The 20,763-nt window shown below is 32.4% G+C and overlaps 1 protein-coding gene across 3 annotated transcripts in view; it reads right to left on the bottom strand.

Moving 5' to 3' along the window:
• Positions 1-19,646, bottom strand: part of LOC120770160 (protein GDAP2 homolog) — a 105,366-nt gene extending 85,720 nt beyond the window's left edge. Inside the window, exons 1-2 of one of the 3 annotated variants that reach the window (XM_040097361.1) lie at positions 19,532-19,646; positions 15,611-15,957 (exon numbers count right to left, since the gene is read on the bottom strand). The gene's annotated coding sequence lies outside the window, so the exon portion shown is untranslated. Of the gene's footprint in view, positions 1-15,610; positions 15,958-19,368; positions 19,454-19,531 lie in introns of those variants that run through there. The other 2 variants (XM_040097363.1, XM_040097362.1) reach the window with 2 other exon arrangements.
• Positions 19,647-20,763: the final 1,117 nt, after the last annotated feature.

Raw genomic sequence — 20,763 nt, 5'->3', positions numbered from 1 at the left:
TTAGCTGTATAAGTGAATATACTGAGTTATTTGTTGATTCTTCTATCTAAAGAAAATATTTTCTTAACTTTGAATTCAGAACTAGATCACTTGCCCTGGTCATATTGCCAGTTTGTGCTGTGATATTTTTATACCCTGAACAGGGTATATTAAGTTTGTCACGAAGTTTGTAACACCCAGAAGGAATCGTCGGAGACCCTATAAAGTATATATATAAATGATCAGTATGTCGAGCTGAGTCGATTTACCCATGTCCGTCTGTCTGTCTGTCCGTCTGTCTGTATATATACGAACTAGTCTCTCAGTTTTTCAGATATCGTTTTGCAAACATCATTTTCTCTTCAAGAAGCTGCTCATTTGTCGGAACGGCCGATATCGGACCACTATAACATATAGCTGCCATACAAACTGAACGATCGGAATCAAGTTCTTGTATGGAAAACTTTCACATTTGACAAGATATATTCACGAAATTTGACATATATTATTTTCTGAGGCAACAATGTAATCTCTAAAAACCTTGTTTAGAACGGATTACTATAGCATATAGCTTCCATACAAACTGAACGATCGGAATCAAGTTCTTGTATGGAAAACTTTCACATTTGACAAGATATATTCACGAAATTTGACATATATTATTTTCTGAGGCAACAATGTAATCTCTAAAAAACTTGTTTAGAACGGATTACTATAGCATATAGCTTCCATACAAACTGAACACATAGTTACTAACAGAAATGCACCTGTGAAGGGTATTTAGCTTCGGTGCAACCGAAGTTAACGTTTTTTCTTGTTTAAAAGTCAGTGGTTATAAGAGATTAAAGTGTACCGCACAACTAAGTTGAAAAGGTTAGACTTCTTGCTTAATTTAGCTTACATATATTTCACTCAAAATTTTCAGTCCAGAAATTTAAGATTTATTTCAAAACATATGAAAAATTTGGTAGAGATTAAGACAGTTTCGGATGGTTGCTACTTTCATGTGCTTTTGACAGAGATACATTGGGTTGTGTCGTCAGAAACGTAAAATGAGGAACATTCCTTTACAATTACTAAGAATGTTGGACAGTTGTCACTGTCAGCATTACTCTATGAAATCAGGAACGTAAGACAGGGAAGATTTCTTTACAGCTACTGAGAAAGTTTAACAGTTTTACTAAGTTCTCGCTACTTATACTCTCTTTTATGATGAATCGTTTCTCAATATTGTGCTCTATTATTCTTTTTTAAGATAATTTCCAGTAATTTAGTTCCAATCTGTTCTGTTAGATATGTCAATTTTGGTGCTATTTTATCGGATATATAAATACTGATCACTAAATTTGGATACATTTAAGAAAATAAGTAATAATAGTGCCTGTAAGAGAGATAACGCAACGAGGCAGAAGGTAGAAGCGGAAGAATAAGATTGAATTCGATGAGGGACAAAGTATGGTGGCGAAAGAGAGTGGCGTTCAGAGTAAGATAAAACCCTATATCCAGCTCCCATACCGCCAGTTTACAAACTGATATTAACTGTTACATTTACAGTCTTGAAAATTTTATTCTAAGTCCATTAAGTATTATAAATTCACTGTCGGATTATACTTATGATTTGCGTTCTAATATTCTTTGACCTACATTTCGTTTTACCGTTAGCGTTTAGCCTTCTTTCCTCCGAAAGCATTAAGTTTGTTGCAGCGCTACTTATTGATTTTGTCCACATGGGCTTTGGCTTCCTTCCTTCGCCATGTCCAATGACAATTTTTATACATTTTACATAAGTACATATGTATGTTTGTGGAATGTTTTGTGTGTTTATGTAATTTGTTGTATTTACATTGTGTGCGACAAACTCAAATAGTGAGTGTATGTATGTAGGTGAGCATGAGTAATTGAATTGACTTGCGTTTTTTTTATTTTTGTTGTAGATGTAATTCGGTGATATCCCTACTAATGACACGACCCAACAAAATATTTGTTTATGCACCGTACTCTTTCCATGGCACCTTGCATATCTGCTTACATAACTGTAATGTGTACGAACTTGTGATCATTTGTCTCTTTTGCTTGTTTATTTTATTATTTTTATTTCTTTTTGCTTTTTTCGAAGTTAACATGAAGTTGGCAATGCTTCAGGCACGAATTGGCACCGACCACCTGCATTGTAGGTGGATCCACAGAACACCACACACACACACACACCCGCCTTGGAGCGTCAACTTAGTGCAGCAATTGTTTGACACAACCTTCATGGTGAATGCCGAATGCTGAGGCCAGCAGAAACCCCAAATAAGAAGTTTAAATATGCAGAAGAAAGCACTTTCGTATGAAAAAGTCATGGCTTCGTCATGTTGCCTAAATTATTTGCAGACAGTGTTATGAAATGACATACATATGTACGTATACATACATATTTACACACATTATTGTATGTTTTGAAACACCGGTGACATCGTCGGTGACTGGTGTTGACTTGACGACATCGCTGCCAGCCTTTTGAAAAAAGCATACATATATCATAGTTATATTTTAGTTATTACGCTGAAAGGTACGAGGGCGGATTGATGCATCTGTGCTATTTAGAATAAAATATTTTTTTTCTCAAGAAAAGTTACTTCATTTGCTAATATTATCTACTAAGAGCTGGGTGATATTATAGAAAAGCATTTTTATCTCTCAAACTCGATTCTAAAAAGTAGTGTTTATGAACAATTTTTAAGGGTTTTAGAAACTCTAATTTTAATTTGGCATATTTTTCAATTTATATTTTTATCTCTTAAACTGGATTTTAAGAAAATGTGAACAATTTTTAAGGGTTTAAGAGCCTCCGAAATTAATTTGACATATTTTTCAATTTATATTTTTATCTCTCAAACTCGAGTTTCAAAAGTAATGTTTATAAACAATTTTTAAGGGTTTAAGAAACTCTGAATTTATTTTGACATATTTCTTTCAAGTAAAATTTTAATGTGGGTAATATTATCTGAAAATGCTACACAAATTTTTAACTTTAACTTTTAAACTCGAGTTTAAATAGTTGTGTTCATAAACAACTTCTAAGGGTTCAATAAACTCTGAATTTAGTTTGACAAATTTTTCTACACTTTGTTTTATATCTCAAACTGGAGATAAAGAAGGGTTTAAGGGTTTTAAGAAACCCTGAATTTAATTTGGGAAAACTTATTTTAAAATAGTTCACAATTTTTTTTTTACATCTAAACGCGAGTTTAAGAAATTTAATTTATGAACCATTTTAAAGTTTCGGTGAAACTTTGAGTTTATTTATAAATTTTTTTGTGTGCAACAACAATAATTAAACCGTAAGACTAAATTGTGATGTAATCCATGGTTGTACATCCATAAACACCGAAAAAGTAGTGTTTAAGGTGAGTTAAAAGCATTTTTTGCTTTGTAACCTATTAAACACCAAGATAGCTAATCTTGAGCTTATTGCAGAATTTTATTTTATACAAAATTCATGTTTACTTTCTTTACTTTTATTTATTGTGTTAACCCCTGGATTATCGTTGTAGTTAAGATTTCTTCCGTGGAGCTTATTTTAAAGGAAAGGAACAGTTCAAAATAATTCTTCTCCTTTTCAGGTAATCGACTAAAAAGAATATACAAAGTTATACACTATGTATGTTTGTCAACACGGAAAAGTTCATTACTTTGGCTGCTTTTTAAATTTATAGGTTACTGTATAGGTTACTGTTTCGGGTACATATAGGTTCATATATCGTCTATATGCGAATATTGTGAAATTCTTAACGTATCAATGGGGCAGCTCATAACTATATTCTCCTCTTCAGGCAATCGACTAGAAGGAAGACACAAAGATATACATCTTATCAACACGGAAAAGTTGAATACTTTGGCTGTTTTTAAAATTTATAAGCTAATGTATCCGTTATATATAAGTTAATATATCGTCCCTATACGAATAACATGAAATGATATTCTTAACGTGTCGAACCCTGCCCGAACACTCTATTCAAGTGATTACAGAGTTTGGCTGCTTTTCAAATTTACAGGTTATTATATCGGTTATATATAGGATAATATATTTTCACTATAGGAATGGCATGAAAACATATTCTTAACGTATCGAACCCGAACACTCTTTTCAAGTGATTACAGAGTTTTTGTTTTTAGCCCAGTTTGTATGAAAATATCTATTGTCCTTGGAAATTCGAGAAAAAAATTGGCATACAATTACCTACGTTGTTTAAATAGACTAAGGAACTATAAGGTTTTACGAATGACACGAACTTATGAAACTTAGATCAAGCAGTTATTACAGTGTCAATTAAGCAAGAAAGAACCCAATTACTTTGATTGCCACGGAAGTCGTGTCTACGTGACTGAAACGAAACAGGATTATTAAATGGCCAGAAAATAAAAACAATCGTATTTGGTGAATTTTTAATGTAGATATTAGAAGCAAAGTACAAATCTGAGAATTTCAAGTCTAGTTTTGATTTTGTAATCGTTTTTGTGACGAAAAAAAAAATTTTTTCATATATACATACATACAAATATCGAAATCCTCCAACTTCCTACAAAATTTTTTCACTTTCACACCAATTTTTTATAACTTTTTTTGATGAAGAGCATAGTGACTATAAATGAAGCCACCGTGATATCAAACCACCCTTTTATTTTTATATAAAAAATATTGTATATGTATATGTATACTAAACGCTTGTGACGCTACAAGATAATCACTGTCAGACCTTCTCAATGTGTAGTCATGAACTGGCAATGTCTGGAAGTTGAAGTTTAAGCGCAAGTACGTGACATTCAACGGTGTTTTCTTAATGTCCAATTTGTTTATGAGCGCAATCAGAATACAAGTATACACAACTATATTATATATACATACATACACACGTACATATGTAGAACGATGTAAATAACTTTTTTTAAAAACGCATAAAATTTTGCAAAAATCTCATCGGTTCTTTATTTGAAACGTTAGATTGGTTCATGAAATTTACTTTTTGAAGATAATTTCATTTAAATGTTGACCGCGGCTGCGTCTTAGGTGGTCCATTCGGAAAGTCCAATTTTGGGCAACTTTTTCGAGCATTTCGGCCGGAATAGCCCGAATTTCTTAAGACTTGACGTAGCCCCACAAAAAATAGTCTAAAGGCGTTAAATCGCATGATCTTGGTGGCCAACTTACGGGTCCATTTCTTGAGATGAATTGTTCTCCGAAGTTTTCCCTCAAAATGGCCTCGATAGAATCGCGAGCTGTGTGGCATGTAGCGCCATCTTGTTGAAACCACATGTCAACCAAGTTCAGTTCTTCCATTTTTGGCAACAAAAAGTTTGTTAGCATCGAACGATAGCGATCGCCATTCACCGTAACGTTGCGTCCAGCAGCATCTTTGAAAAAATACGGTCCAATGATTCCACCAGCGTACAAACCACACCAAACAGTGCATTTTTCGGGATGCATGGGCAGTTGGCCACCAAGATCATGCGATTTAACGCCTTTAGACTACTTTTTGTGGGGCTACGTCAAGTCTAAAGTCTACAGAAATAAGCCAGCAACTATTCCAGCTTTGGAAGACAACATTTCCGAAGAAATTCGGGCTATTCCGGCCGAAATGCTCGAAAAAGTTGCCCAAAATTGGACTTTCCGAATGGACCACCTAAGACGCAGCCGCGGTCAACATTTAAATGAAATTATCTTCAAAAAGTAAATGTCATGAACCAATCTAACGTTTCAAATAAAGAACCGATGAGATTTTGCAAATTTTATGCGTTTTTTTTTTAAAAAAAGTTATCAAGCTCTTAAAAAATCACCCGATATATATACATACATACACACGTACATATGTAGAACGATGTAAATATTATTGTGAAAATAAGTAAACATTTTATTTGAAAGTTTTGTGTGTCTTTGTGGTTATCTATTAGGGTTTCGGTTAGGGAGAGTTTGTTTATTTTTTGGTGTTTGTAATTTAATTTTGGTATTTTCATAATTTTTTTCTGCTCCAAAACTAACACAAAGTAAATATACGTGGCTGTAAATGCATATGCTATTTAAGTGCCGCCACTCAGAGTCTAGCAGGAAATTAGACCAAATTGTTGACATTAACAGAATTATTTATTTTAATGGAAATTCTTTTGCGTCAATAAAACGTGTAATGTTCTGACTATATGTATTACAGCTAATAAACTGTCAAGCAATATATATAATTGAAACTAATAAGGTTAAATGCTGTCAAATTTGTTTCAGAAAGGGTAATTAATTACAAGTCTAGAGCTAGAAGGTCAAACATCTTCTCATATTAAGGGTACTATAATAAAAAAAATATATATAGTTTTGCTTACGAAAGCTTACAAGTTGCATTTATCAGGATTAATACTGTTTAAATTTGCATTTTAAACACAAGTGGCAACTCTATATCACAATCAGTCATTAAAATCTCAATGTGATCAGCCTTTTAAGCCAATGAGACTGCCAGAAACTTAGATATGTAAATATAATAAATGAGAAATTGTAATTTACAACCGCAAATTAATATGAATATCATTTATACTTGCATTTTTATATTTATAGACACAGAAATACAAACACACGTACCCATAAATATTCCCCAACTAATTAGTTGTTTATCTTTCAAAGCATTTCTACTCATAAATAAATTTAAAATTAACTCGAAATATTATATACAAATTATACGACTTAAAGTTAGCGTCTTAACACGTTTCGCTAGCACTTATCTGCTGCACGCTACACTTGCAAAATAGCTTGTTAGTAGATAAAATGCGCGTTAAGTGGCATCGAACGTCATGGGAAAATAATTTTTTCCTATAAAAAATATTCCAAGCGTTCAAGCATATGCGTACCTAGTATCTTTTGAATGTGTTTCTATAACACTTAGGCTTTCCTAGCATTGAGCGGGCTTATTATTGAAATTCATGAATGTTACGTATACGTCGTGGCGGCTTTAGATAAAAATGCGGTGTTCTAACTTTGTTAAATGGCAAAGCAAACAGTTTTTGTCAGCGAATATGATTAATATGGCTGTAAATAAAGTAGTAAGAAGATTTTTGAAAACATTTTGTGACTAAAATTTGGGAAAAAATATTTTATTGTGTCAAAAGTAGACACAACTTGCTAATTTCCTGTTATTTATAGTTAATTATGTTAAAAAAATGTTAAAATAGTATGAAAATTTATTTTTGAAACAAAAAAATTGTCGAATAAACTAAACTAAACACTAACTAACTATCTAAAAAATTAAGACCAAATAAAAACAATCATTTGCATAAGACGAAACAGTTTAATAAAATTAAGATTATAAAATTTTCAAAAAATTAAAAAAAAATTATATTTAAAGTTTTGATTTAAAAAGGAAAAGTAAAAAAAATCTGTTTTTGAATTAATTTTATTTCATGAAAATGCAATGAAAATTTATTTATTTTGTAAATAATTATTATTATATTAATTATAATTTTTTTGTATTTTTTTAATTTAAATTTTCTCACAAATTTCGAACTATTGAAAATTTTAAATTATTTAGAAGAAAAAAATTACACACAACACAATTAATTTAATTAATGTTAATTGCATTTTATTTTTTATATTTTATTTCAAAAATTGATTTTTCTAATGTCAAAATTTAGGAAATTATTATTTGTAATTTTTTTTTATAATAATTTTTTGATTACTAATTATTTGTAATTTTTTGATAATGTTTTTTTGTTTACTTAACTTCAAAAATTTCGAAAAATTAAAAATTTGATAATTATTTGAAATAAAAAATTTAGTTTAATAACAGAATTAATTTTTTTTTTTTACTTATTCTTTATCTATAATTATTAATTATATTTTATTTTTATAAATTTTTTACAATGTTGTATATGTATTTTTTTAAGTTTACTAGTTTATGCATAAATTGTTTTCAAAATAATGAAAAAATTAAAATTTGTTTCAAAAATCATAAATTTGGAAAAATATTTGCAAAACAATTAGTTTTTTAATATTACTTATCTTGTAAATTATTATTATTTATTTGTTATACTTTATATTATTATTATTAAATAATTTTTTTTTAATATTTTTAAATGAAAATTTTTCTTACTTATGTAAAATTAAATAAAAATTTTATTAATTATAATTAACCTTAAAATTAATTAAATAAAAATTGTATTAATTATAATTAACCTTAAAATTAATTAAATAAAAATTTTATTGATTATAATTAACTTTAAAATTAATAAAATTTTTTATTTAATTTTTTTTATATTTGAAAACAGTATTTTTTTTTAATTTATCTAATACTTGTATTTTGAAAATCCTACTTATTTTTAATAATGTTATTAATTTTAAATTTTATCAGTTTTTAATTATTTTTAAAATATTAAAAAAAGAATTTTTATTTATAACACAAATTTTAAAAAATTATTATTTTTTTTTAATTTACCTGGTTTTTTGAAAATCCTACTTATTTTGTAAGCTTTTATTAATTGTAGTTCTTTATAATATTTTGAATATACTATTTTTTATATTCGTTTAAGATTTTATTTAGCTTACAAATATTTTTTTTTTGGCAACACATACTTATATACATATACATACATACATATATTTTTTTATTATAGAAAATTTTTCCAACATTATCCTAATTACAGCTATTTAGGTTAGAAATATGATCTCCGTTTATGTAAATGAAAAAAAAAATTTCAATAAATTTCAGAATTAAATTTTTAGTTATTGTTGTAAATAATTACATTTTTTGTAATTTTTTTCAAAAAATTAGACAAAGTTATAAATAAAAAATTATAGGTAGTTTTTTTAAACTTTTTAAAATTAAAAATGTGTAAGTATTTATAATTTACTATATGTTTTTAATACAACTATTTTCAAAAATTTGGAAAAACGATTTTTTGTTATCTTTTCTTATTTTTATTTTTTGAAAATTCTATTAAATTCCGTGAGTTACTATTATCAGTTTAAAATTTTGCTAGTTTTTAAATTATTTTAAATTTATTGAAAAATTTTAATTTTTTTTAAATCACAATTTAGAATTTGGAAAATACAATTCGTGTTTTTTTTAATATTACTTATTTTGTAAATTATAATAATTTTTTTTTTAATATTTTGGAAAAAATTTTTAAGAATTACATTTATTTTATTAAATATAAGTTTTGTTTGTAAGTTATTATTAGTAATTGCAATTTTTCATAATTTTTTAATATTTTTAAAATAGTGTTTTGTTAGATTTATCTTAGTTTGTAAATTATTTTCTTTTAGCAGCACAATTTTATATATTTTTTTATTTTATAATTTTCTTCTATTTAAACTCAAAATGTGCATATCACCCACCATGTAGTAAAAATATAAATATAAACATATTCGCACATTGTAACCTCTCATGCATTACGCATACACATACACGCCCTCTCGTCGCTAGAAAGTGGCACAATAGTTCAACAATGCTTGCTGTGTCTTTTTGTGTGACAAAGGACTCTATTCAGCGCATGTTAGGGTAGGCTAAGATAATATTTACGCTTGACTATACAAACAAACACACATAAATGCATATTCACAATACATACTTATGTATGTATGTGCGCATCAAAAAGGCATTTTATGTCAACATATTTGCAGTAATTCGAATTGTAATTTTGTTTGCTGGCCTTTCATTGAGAAAAGTTAAATTTGTAAGTAAAAAAATAAATTATTCAATAGAAAATTTTAAAACAATAAATGTTTGCTTTTCCTTTTTTTACAAAATTTGTTCGATAGATAATTTTTATTCTAAAGCTATTTGCCTAATAAAGAGAATTTCTAAACAGAAGCACAAACACCATACATTAAAAGTTGAGACTATCAATTATTCATTAATTTTCTTTAAGACAAAATCTAATTTCTTATTTTTATAAAAAAGAAATAAAAAAATGAAATATCTTCCAAATATACATATGTACATATATTCAAAAGCGGCTACAAATTGTTAACCTTCTCTCAGCACTCTCTTGCCGTTCAGGACCATTGTATCCTTTTCCAATAGGTAATTGGAAAGCCGAAAAGCACGAGACTGGAAAGTTTACTCGCTCGAAAGTATAAAAAGTGAATAAAGAGCATAAGGAAGCTAAAATAAGTACATAGTTGCAAGGGTTGCCAAAGCAAACATATTCGGTAATATTAAGTTTTATCATAAGTTCAAAAAAAAAAAATTCTCGGAAAATTACGACCCAAAACGATGGCATCATCAAAGCTCGTGATCTCGGAGACATTTGGTTTCAACAAGACGGCGCCACTTCCCGCACATCGCATCAATCAATGGATTTATTGAGAGAACACTTCGGTAATAATTTAATTAATAATAATTTCACGTTTTGGGCTAGTCGATTGGCCACTGAGTTCGTGTGATATCACAACGTTGGCTCTAAAGTCTATAAAGCCAACAACCGCGCCGTTAGTTCCGCTTTCTCCAAAATGGATTAAGAAGTAAAGCAAATGGGTCTGATAATAAACGTGGGCAAGACCAAATACCTGCTGTCATCAAACAAACAGTCGTCGTACTCGCGACTAGGCTCCCACGTCAATGTTGACAGTCATAACTTCAAAGTCGTAGGTAATTTCGTCTATCTTGGAACCAGTATTAACACCAACAACAATGTCAGCCTCGAAATCCAACGCAGAATAACTCTTGTCAACAGGTGTTACTTCGAACTGAGTATGCAATTGAGAAGTAAAGTCTTCCCTCAACGTACAAAAACCAAACTCTATAAGTCACTCATTATTCCCGTCCGGCTATACGGTGCAGAAGCATGGACGATGACAACATCTGATGAGTCGACGTTTCGAGAGAAAGGTTTTGGGCGTTGGCCATGGCGAATATCGCATTCGATGGAACAATGAGCTTTGTGTGATATACGACGACATTAACATACATAGTTCAGTGAATTAGGGCTACGCTGGCTAGGTCAAGTCGTCCGAATGGACGAAAATACTCCAGCACTGTAAGTATTCGACGCAGTACCCGTCGGGAGAAGCAGAGAATAAGGAAAACCTTCATTCCGTTGGAAAGACCAGGTGAAAAAGGACCTGACTTCGTTTGGAATCACCTATTGGCGCCTCATTGCGAAAAGAAGAAACGCCATGGCGCGCTGTTGTTAACTTGGCTATAGCCGCATAAGCGGTGTCATCGTCAGTAAAGAAGAAGAGAGTCTAGCAATTCCGCTTCGATTCAAGCCTTGGAGCAAAACATCAGATGTGTCATTCACCAGTTACCAGTCGAAATGCTCGAACAGGTCTTCGAAACATGCACTCAACGGATGGACCATCTGAGACTTTGCCACGGCAAACATTTGAAAGAAGGATAGTTAAAAACACAAATGCCAAAGAATAATCTTTATGATGATAAAGACATTACATTTGAAATGTCTCTGTTTTTTCTTTGAAAAAGTAGGGAATCTGGAAATGGATCACCCTTTACATACATTTCAAATTCTGGATTTCTATTTCTTACGCATTTAGTGCTGAAGTTCAAACATAATATGTAAATCGCATTGAGGGAAGATTATAAAAGATAAAAATTAGAAACCCAAAAAACTTGGATATTTAATCTTTTTACATACATTCTTAGGTTATATTAAGAGGGTGTCCCTACAAACGTGTTATATATTTTCATTACCTACAACATCGCCATACAATTTTTTTCTATAGGACTCGTAGTTTTGCCGGAAATCGAGATAAACCATTTTACCCTTAAAAATTCAAACACGCTCCTCCTCTTTCACTTCCCGACCTCAGATCGCCCGTAAATTATTATTATTATTATTTTACTTTCGTTTCCAATGGGGTTTATCATACTATGAATTTTGCTTTCAAAAATTATCTACCCTCGTATTTTATATATTATAAATAAGAATTTAGTTTATTAAATGAAAAACGATTTAAAATCGATAATTGCGATCAAATGGCAACTCTGCTATATTAGCCATACATACACAGCCCTACATAAATACCTACTCATTAACTTTTTCTCTCTCTTACGCTCTCACTCTGCTTTTTCGAATACGGAGAGTATTCCGCCAACAAACATTAAGGAAGTTTGGCTTTTAGGGAAGTCCTGACCGAACAGGCATACCTTTTAGACATTAATTAAGCAAAGAGTTATGAGCATGTGTATGTACATATTATATTTACTTTGTAGCAGTTCATATTATGCTGAGTATAAGGAAAATTATTTTGATGGCATGGTAAGTGGGCGCTAGAAAATCGGTAGTGGGAGATTATATTGGTTTCGTAAATTGTCGGAACATTTTCAGCATAACTCAGCAAAATTTAACATAAGAATTAGATATAACTGAGTATATGGTATATAAGTGGGTATATTTGAGGATATGAAGTGGTTTGATGAAAGAGCAGGTCATAAACCAGAAGTATGATTACTCCAATAGACTGAATATAGATACAAGTATATAATAACATAGGTACATAAATGAAAAAAGTTCACTTATATACTATGTAATACTACAATAAATACATAATAGCATTTCTTAGCGCGTGCTAGACACAAAATTAAATTCATTGCCAAGGCATTCGGTATTAATTGCAATATTCCATTGTATATATTCGTATAACACCCGCTGGGAAATTTCATGGCAAAGTGGACGGAGATTTCAAGTATATTTTCCTAACTAAAGTCGTACTAGTCAGCAAACCAATAGACCCATATTAATAATAGTCATGAAAAATAACCTCTGAAAAGTAACCAAATAACCTCTTGGTTCATTTACAAAGCACAATATCGAATTGACAAATCTGCCGTAAAAACGTAGTGGATCTGAACAAATCCGAATTCAGACTATTCTTGACAAGGCAAAATTAACTCTGCAGTCAGGTATCTCACGAGAAATATTTTAATTGCTCTATGTAAAAAACAACATTAGATGACTAGTTACACTTTGCGGTTCCTATTAGTTCCAAAGTCTCAAAACGAGTTTATTTCACTGCTTGGTTATTGTAACAAATAGCTTATACAGATATAAGCACAGAGGCAATTTCGAAATTACATTTATACATAATTACTTATTCATATATTACACGAGATGTAGCAAAAAATGCATTTAATTTATTCGGTATTGTGCGCTAATCATCGAAATCAAATAAATGGAACAATTTGCTATGGAATAGTGTTCAGAAATAATTGCCAATCACGCCGCCAACAAATAAATTTATCATAGCAGAAAAATACCTATAAAATATGTTATATTAACTTATTATAGATTTTAGTTATTTTTCTGTTATTAACTTTAATTTAATACATATTTACGCATATATTATATATACTTATTAATATGTTTATATAAGTTTGGAAGTTCCTTTCATACAAAGTCATCGATTATTTAATTTTTCGAATATCTAGTATAGTTTGATCGACTCGCTGGAAGCTATGAAACTGTAAGTCTAAGATAGAATGGAAAATAAATTTAATCTGAAAACTTTACTGGAAAAAAATAACCCGGTCTTCAATTTGAGAAGATAAAACTATTATGATTACATATCGAGGAATTATGATTAGGTTGGACAAGTAGACTGGTGACTGGCCGTGTGTACATATACTAACTCAGACTAACTTTACAATCTACGCTGAATGTTGCCTTCGAGATGCTCGATTGTTGCTGGTTGATTGGCTTAAACCTTTGATTTAACATCCCCTCAAGAAAATAATCTTTTCGAAAGAAATATAGTTTGCTGATGCTGCATACAACAATCCGCATCAAATGATCAATTTTTGGATTGCAACTGCGTTTTCTGAATCACACGTGGACTTGACTTTTTCCAATAGTGACAATTTTGTTTTTGACAAAGCCATGAAGCCAGAAATGAGCCACGTCTGACAAGACTGTGTTTTGCGTAAAGAGCTCTTATAGTAGCCGCCGGAGAACGTAAATTTGTGAACGTGAATCTTGGACAACTTCCAAGCGTTGTGCGAAAGTGGCTTGAAGAAATGGCAAACCTTATTGAAAATACTGACACAATTTTAAACAAATCTGTAGGCGAACATGGCTGTCAGGCGCTGTCAAAATCACGTCATACTAATTGGTAGACACTTTAGTTTTGCATAGAATGATCTACCATTTGGCCGAAATTTATTTCTTTTTAAACGCTGCTTTTTAGTTTATTTTCGACCACAGATCATTGTACGGACAATATCTCCTGTCGATATTTTTAAGATTTTTTCCAAGCAGAAGGCCAGAGATTTCGTCAGAAATGGATGAGTTGATAAATATTTTTTTAGTAATTCGCAAAAATCGTCGTCTACAAAATTCTAAGTAATTATGGAAAACTTAAATTTTTTATGATTTGATATTTCCTTAAAGTAAAATATATTGATATACATATGTATATATGTAAAATTGAGTATTTGAACTAAACTATTCAGAGTCCGTCAAGAAACGCTACTACGTCTCTCTCTCTCTCTCTTCTTCGAAAATATAAACATTTCTTCGAAGTCCTTTAAAATAGATAGCAGGTCAGACAATTCGTTAGCTCGAAAATTTATTAACGCCTTGAGTAATTCCTATTAAACTCAGAATGAAGTGCCAAGGTACTAAAAGCATGTACTAGAAATAGTATCTGTATCTATATATATTTCCCCCCCCTAAAATAATCAAAGCAATAAGACTGTATAGTCTGACGGTGACCAATACTCGAAGCTCCGTCAAGATTGAGAAGGACCTCTCCGACCCGTTCGATACCAAGCGAGGTTTCAAACAGGCCGACCCCTTCAATTTACTGCTGGAGAAAATAATTTGAGCTGCAGAGCTGAATAGAGAAGGTACAATTTTCTATAAGACTGTACAGCTGCTGGCGTACGCCGATGATATTGATATCATTGGCCTCAACAACCGCGCCGTTAGTTCTGTTTTCTCCAGAATGGATAAGGAAGCGAAGCAAATGGGTTTGGTAGTGAACGAGGGCAAGTCGAAATATCTCCTGCCATCAAACAAACAGTCATCGCACTCGCGACACGCTGTTGACAGTCAAAAATTTGTCGTAGATAATTTCGTCTATTTTGGAACCGGTGTTAATACCAACAACAATGCCAGCCTCGAAATCCAAAGTAAAATAACTCTTGCCAACAGGTGATACTTCGGACTGAGTAGGCAATTGAGAAGTAACGGCGAACAAGGACCAAATTCTACAAGTTACTCATCATCCCCGTCCAGCTGTATGCGAAAGTGGCATGGACGATAACAACATCTGATGAGTCGGCGTTACGAGTCTTCGAAAGAAAGGTTCTGTGGAAGATTTATGGTTCTTTGCAAATTGGCAGCGTTGACGATGAAACGATGATCTGTACGAGTTATGCAACGGAATTGACATAGTTCAGCCAATTAAGAGACAGCAGCTACGCTGGCTAGGTTATGTCGTCCGAATGCATGAAAACATCTTATAGACAGATTCAAAAAAGTGTCATGACAGAAATTTAAGCAAGGGAGCATTCCTAAGTAGATATACAATTTTACATAATTCATTTAGCAACAAATTCTACGTTTTATGATTTTATGGTTGAACTCTTTGTGATCATAGCTTCTTTCTACTTATTTATTAGAAATTTCGAATTGAAAGTATGTATGTACTTACTCTTATACGTACAGTTATCTAAATGTCTGCGTTGCGGCTAAAAAAGGCTTAAGCTGTAAAATCTCGTTTTAACGCTGGATTTTCCTAGTGGGTTGCTACAGTCTCCAACAGTAGTGTGGCAATTTTGGTGATAACTTGTTGGTTTCACGTGTTGATTATTCTAGTTTTCTACACTTTTAAATAATTTTTTATTTTATTTCTTTTCTATTTTAATTTTTTTGTTTATTTTATATTATTTTTATTGCAATTGTTTTCTTTTTTTTAATAAATTTTGTTAGATAGTAACTGTGGGTATTCTGCGGCGGCTACTATTTGGTGGGTTTCTTCTACTAAGCGTTTAGTCAAAGCTACGAAATCGCAAATAATATTTATATGTGTGTGTTATTACATAAATATTTAGTTAGTTATTGAAGGGTGTTAGGCCAAATTATATGCGTGTAGTTATTTTTGGTTGTTTGCTTGTGCTGAAGGGACTTCACTAAAGGGGTTTCTACCAACTGCTTGTGTGGGCTTAACTAGCTTAGCTTGGCTTTTTCTGTGTTGGTTGTTGTTACAGCGCGTCTATTTGCCACCAAGTACCCACTTGAGCTGTGTGCTTGAGCATGGTTTTCAGTTTTATTAATGTAACTGTTTGTATATCTACAATTGCGGGCAAAATAATGGCAGGGGTTTTTTTTGTCTCACAACAGAAGTTCCTACATTAAATTCTTACTTAGTGATCTTTGAAGAAATTCTAAACTACCAATATAACTCATTCACTGCGATCCAAACTTAGTTTTCGTCCTTTCAATCACGAATTCCATATTCATATTATGTGCTGTGGATTTCGGGTTGCTACAAAATTGATCGGGGTCTCGGGGTCTCAGGGTTCATCGAATATTGAATGACGTCACAATTTTTTATTGGAAATCAACCCGTAACCAACTTTTTTGTTGATGTATAAGAATTGGGGCGTTAGAGGCCCACTCAAACAAAACGCTTGTCAAAATGTAAGACCAAAGCGCTATTAATACCTTTCTTGAAAGCAACTCGGACTGCCATATGAAACGCCTTGGCGCATTTTACGTCGAGATCTTAAATTGAAAGCGTAAAAAATACAGCTTGTGCAAGAACTGAAGCCGCTGGACCTTCCCAAGCGACATCGCTTTAATTTATGGGCTCTTGAAAAGTTCCAAGAAGATCCGACGTTTTCGGGTCAAATTTTGTTCACCGAAGAGGCACATTTCTGGCTCAATGGGTATGTAATCGAGCAAAATTGTCGCATTTGGAACGAAGAGCAATCTGAAGAGATTCAAGAGCTGCCATTTCATCCAGAAAATACAATGGTTTGGTGTGGTTTGTGGGGCGGTGGAATCATCGGTCGATTTTACTTCGAAAATTATGACGGTGAGAACGTAATCATCAATGACCGTTATCGCGTCATGACAACCGACTATTTGATGCCTGAAATTAAAGCTCGTGATCTCGGCGATATTTGGTTCGAACAAGACGGCGCCACTTCCCATACATCGCATCAATCAATGGATTTATTGAGAGAACATTTCGGTGAGAAAATAATTTCACATTTTGGGCCGGTCAATTTGGCCGCCAACATCGTGTGATCTCGCCGTTTCCTGTGGGGATTTGTATAGTCTAAATTCTAAGCGGATAATACCGCTTCCATTCAGGCCTTGGAGCAAAGTATCACCTCGAAAGTATGGAACCTCGAAAGGATCACCCTTTATATACATAAATGGGCAGCATGACGAGCTGAGTCGATTTAGCCATGTCCGTCTCTATGGCTGTCCGTTAGTCTGCTGTAAGTACTATACACGAACTAGACACTCAGTTTTTGAGATATCGTTTTGAAATTTTGTGCACGTTCTTCTACTGAAGAAGCTGCTCATTTGTCGGAATCATCGATATATAATCACTATAGCATATAGCTGCACTACAAACTGAACAATGGATATCGAGTTCTTGTATGGACAACTATTTAATCTGAACAGATATTTTTATAAAATTTGCAACGGATTATTGTCTAAGGCTAAGGGTGCAATCTCTGTGCAAATTGTTCAGATCAGACGACTATAAGATATAGCTGCTATACAAATTGTCCTATCAACATCAAGAGCTTGTATGGAAAACTTTTTCCTTTGACGATTTTTTTTTTCTCTCCAACGAAATGTTCAGATCAGACGACTATAGCATATATGTAGCTGCTCAAAAATAAGAAAAATATATAATTTTCACAAGACGACCATTACTTTAATTACAATTCTATCTACTAATTATATAAAGAAAAAAGGAATTTTATATAAGGTAACAGCTGTACTTAGCACCCTATATACAAAGCAATATATAGAATGTATGTATATTGAAATATTTCGCGTTTTCATTAATTTAATTTCGCTCCAAAGGGCACATTAGTTAAAGCGCTGTCATTTAAAGCTTTTCTGCACCGAAACAAATGCCTCAATGGCTTATTTAATATTACTGCATGCATTTGTTTTTGTATTTTTATGTATTTTTTCGTTTTTTTTTGTTTTTGCATTTTACACTTTGGTCACTTTGTTAAGTAGAATTGTTGTTACACATGATTTAATCCATTTGTTTATTTCCATTTGTACATTTCATTCTCTCAAATTTTTTTCACTTTTCAAATTGTTTTCATTCTATTCCGCCTAAAGCCATATTACGTCAACTGAATGTAGGAATGAGAAACGAGCGATCGAAAACGACCATCGAAGCAACGACACGCCGAACAACCTGAATAAGTACAATGGCAATTGGCGCAGGTAAGCAGCAGCAGCAGTAGACAATAACAACTATGACACCAAAAGATAGAAAAGCAGAGGAAGCAAGCAAGGTATGTACATATGTACATACATATGTATGTGTGTATGTATTTTTGTTGTTTGGACTGGAAATGAGCGACAAGCAACGAGCTGCAGTTAAACAACAAAGTAGCGAACAACGAGCGTGTGGGAATATGGTGTCAATGGTGGCTGTCAGTTGGAGTTGTTGATGAAGTTGCTTTGCTTTGGTTGCTGATGAGCTACAAAAGTTAATTTAGCGTTTTGAATGGGTATGAACTATGGTAACACTAACTGCTTAACGAATTTAACTGCTTTTAGTAAATTTTATAGCGCTTCAGGAGGCGATCGCCCACGCAGAAGCAGCGAGTTGGCAAGCACCAGGCATTCGAAGGCAATTTTCAATTTTCAATTGGAGCACAGACAATTTGTAGCAAGAAATTTGATAAAAAACATCAATAAAAAGGTGAGTTAAATATTAGTTTTATTGTTTACTAAGGCAAAAACAATGCGAATGCGTTTAACTGACAAGTAAGGCAGCAAGAAAAGCTGACGCTTCAGGCCCAACTGAGCCTGTGGCAGTTCTGGGCATAAACACACGCCGCCAGTTACGCACGATTTAAGCTAAGAATACTTTTTTGATAAATTTTGCACACTTTATTTGTTGTTGTTGTATATTTATATAGCTATATATGTACATGAGTATTTATACAAATTTATGCACGCAGCTAAAGCCAGCTCTTTACATAAAACATATACCACAATATGTAAGTAAATATATTTATATATGTATTGTACATATATTTGTAAATATATTTATACATATGCACATAATATACATGTCAGCGTCTGTAAGCAAATTATCACTTCGATTTTAGCAAACGTGGTAGCTGCGAATTTTCTCACTGCCAGACCGCACACACGCACCACAATTTGGCCACAACTTTTTTGCAATGAAAATACTTTTTTTAACAGTAATTGCACAATTTTGGGTATTTTACAATATTTTGCTTTGACCAAGACTTTTTTCTTTCAATTTAAGCAAAATTTTTCGACAAGCAGCGCCTCAACCAGCAATATTTGTATGTATGTATAACTTTCAACACTTTTCTATGCACTGCAATACCTTTAAATATTTCTCAAACGCGCCTTAACGTTCTTCTAACTAAGTTTTTGTATTATTTTTGCTTTATTTTCTGCTTCTTAAACCGTACAATCAATCGACTGGGCGAGCGTGAGAATTGGAACTGAGCTAAGCTATTTAACAAGCAGTCAAGTAAAGCCATTATTGTAGCTACGAGTAGCTCATACACTTACACACGCATACATAAGTATGTACAAACGCATAAAAGCGCCGCTATATACCGTGCTTTCCATGTGAGTAGACAATTCCAAGCCGCAATCGCGCTCTGTGCGCCTTCCAATCACCCACAATGCAAAATCTACTACTTTGAAGGCAGTAAACACATACCTACATACACATGTATGTATTTATAGTATATATGTGTGTGTGAACTCACTGTTAGTATGCAAATGTGTGTGCAGGTGTACTTCCGTGCTACAGCTCTTCCGTCTCCTAACCATAACAACAAAATGCCAGCGCAGAGAGAACTACTGAGCTGTGTACAATGAAAGCTCATTTGTAGTACAAACGTACAATACATATGTACATTTATACTTACATACATACATACATACTACTACATACCACATACTACTCACTTTACCCACTAACACGCTTATCTAACATGTGTAGCGCCGCTCTTCTCCAAAATAATTGTTTGTTGTTGTTGTTGTACGAGGTTCTTATTGGGCTCCAACTCTTTAACGACATCACTTGGCGTCCCTTTCTTAATTTTAAGCTGCCGTTGGAAAGAGCACACACGTGCATTTTGCAAATTTATGGGAGCTTTGTGTGCTTGGCTCCATAGTTCGGCTGTTTACTCTCGCACAGATGGTTTTGTTGTTGTTGTAAGTTAAACTCGGTTTTATTAGATACGGTTACTTGTCTAATTTTGTGCTTATCAGCTTATTGTGTAGAAAAGCTTTGACGAGCTTTCGTATGCAGTTATGAAGCCACTATGCCTTTGTGTAGTTTGATAGCCGCTGTATAAAAGCCTGCTGATTTACATATATACATACATACCTACTCATGTATGCACGTACATATGTATTTGTGAAGACAGCTTTAATGTTATAAATAATGCTTTTGAGAACCTCTAACTGATTTTCAGCCGATTTTATTTATTCTTAGCACAAATATGCACCGTTATTAGAAAAACACGCTCTCTTAATTTTATTAAGACAGCTCACATATTGCCCCATTTATGCAGTATAAAGTCATCCACAAGTTCGAAA

Source organism: Bactrocera tryoni, chromosome 3, assembly GCF_016617805.1.
Source record: "Bactrocera tryoni isolate S06 chromosome 3, CSIRO_BtryS06_freeze2, whole genome shotgun sequence".
Classification (NCBI taxonomy): domain Eukaryota; kingdom Metazoa; phylum Arthropoda; class Insecta; order Diptera; family Tephritidae; genus Bactrocera; species Bactrocera tryoni.
Note: the sequence above shows the minus strand (reverse complement) of the source record. Positions and strands in the feature narration are given on the sequence as shown.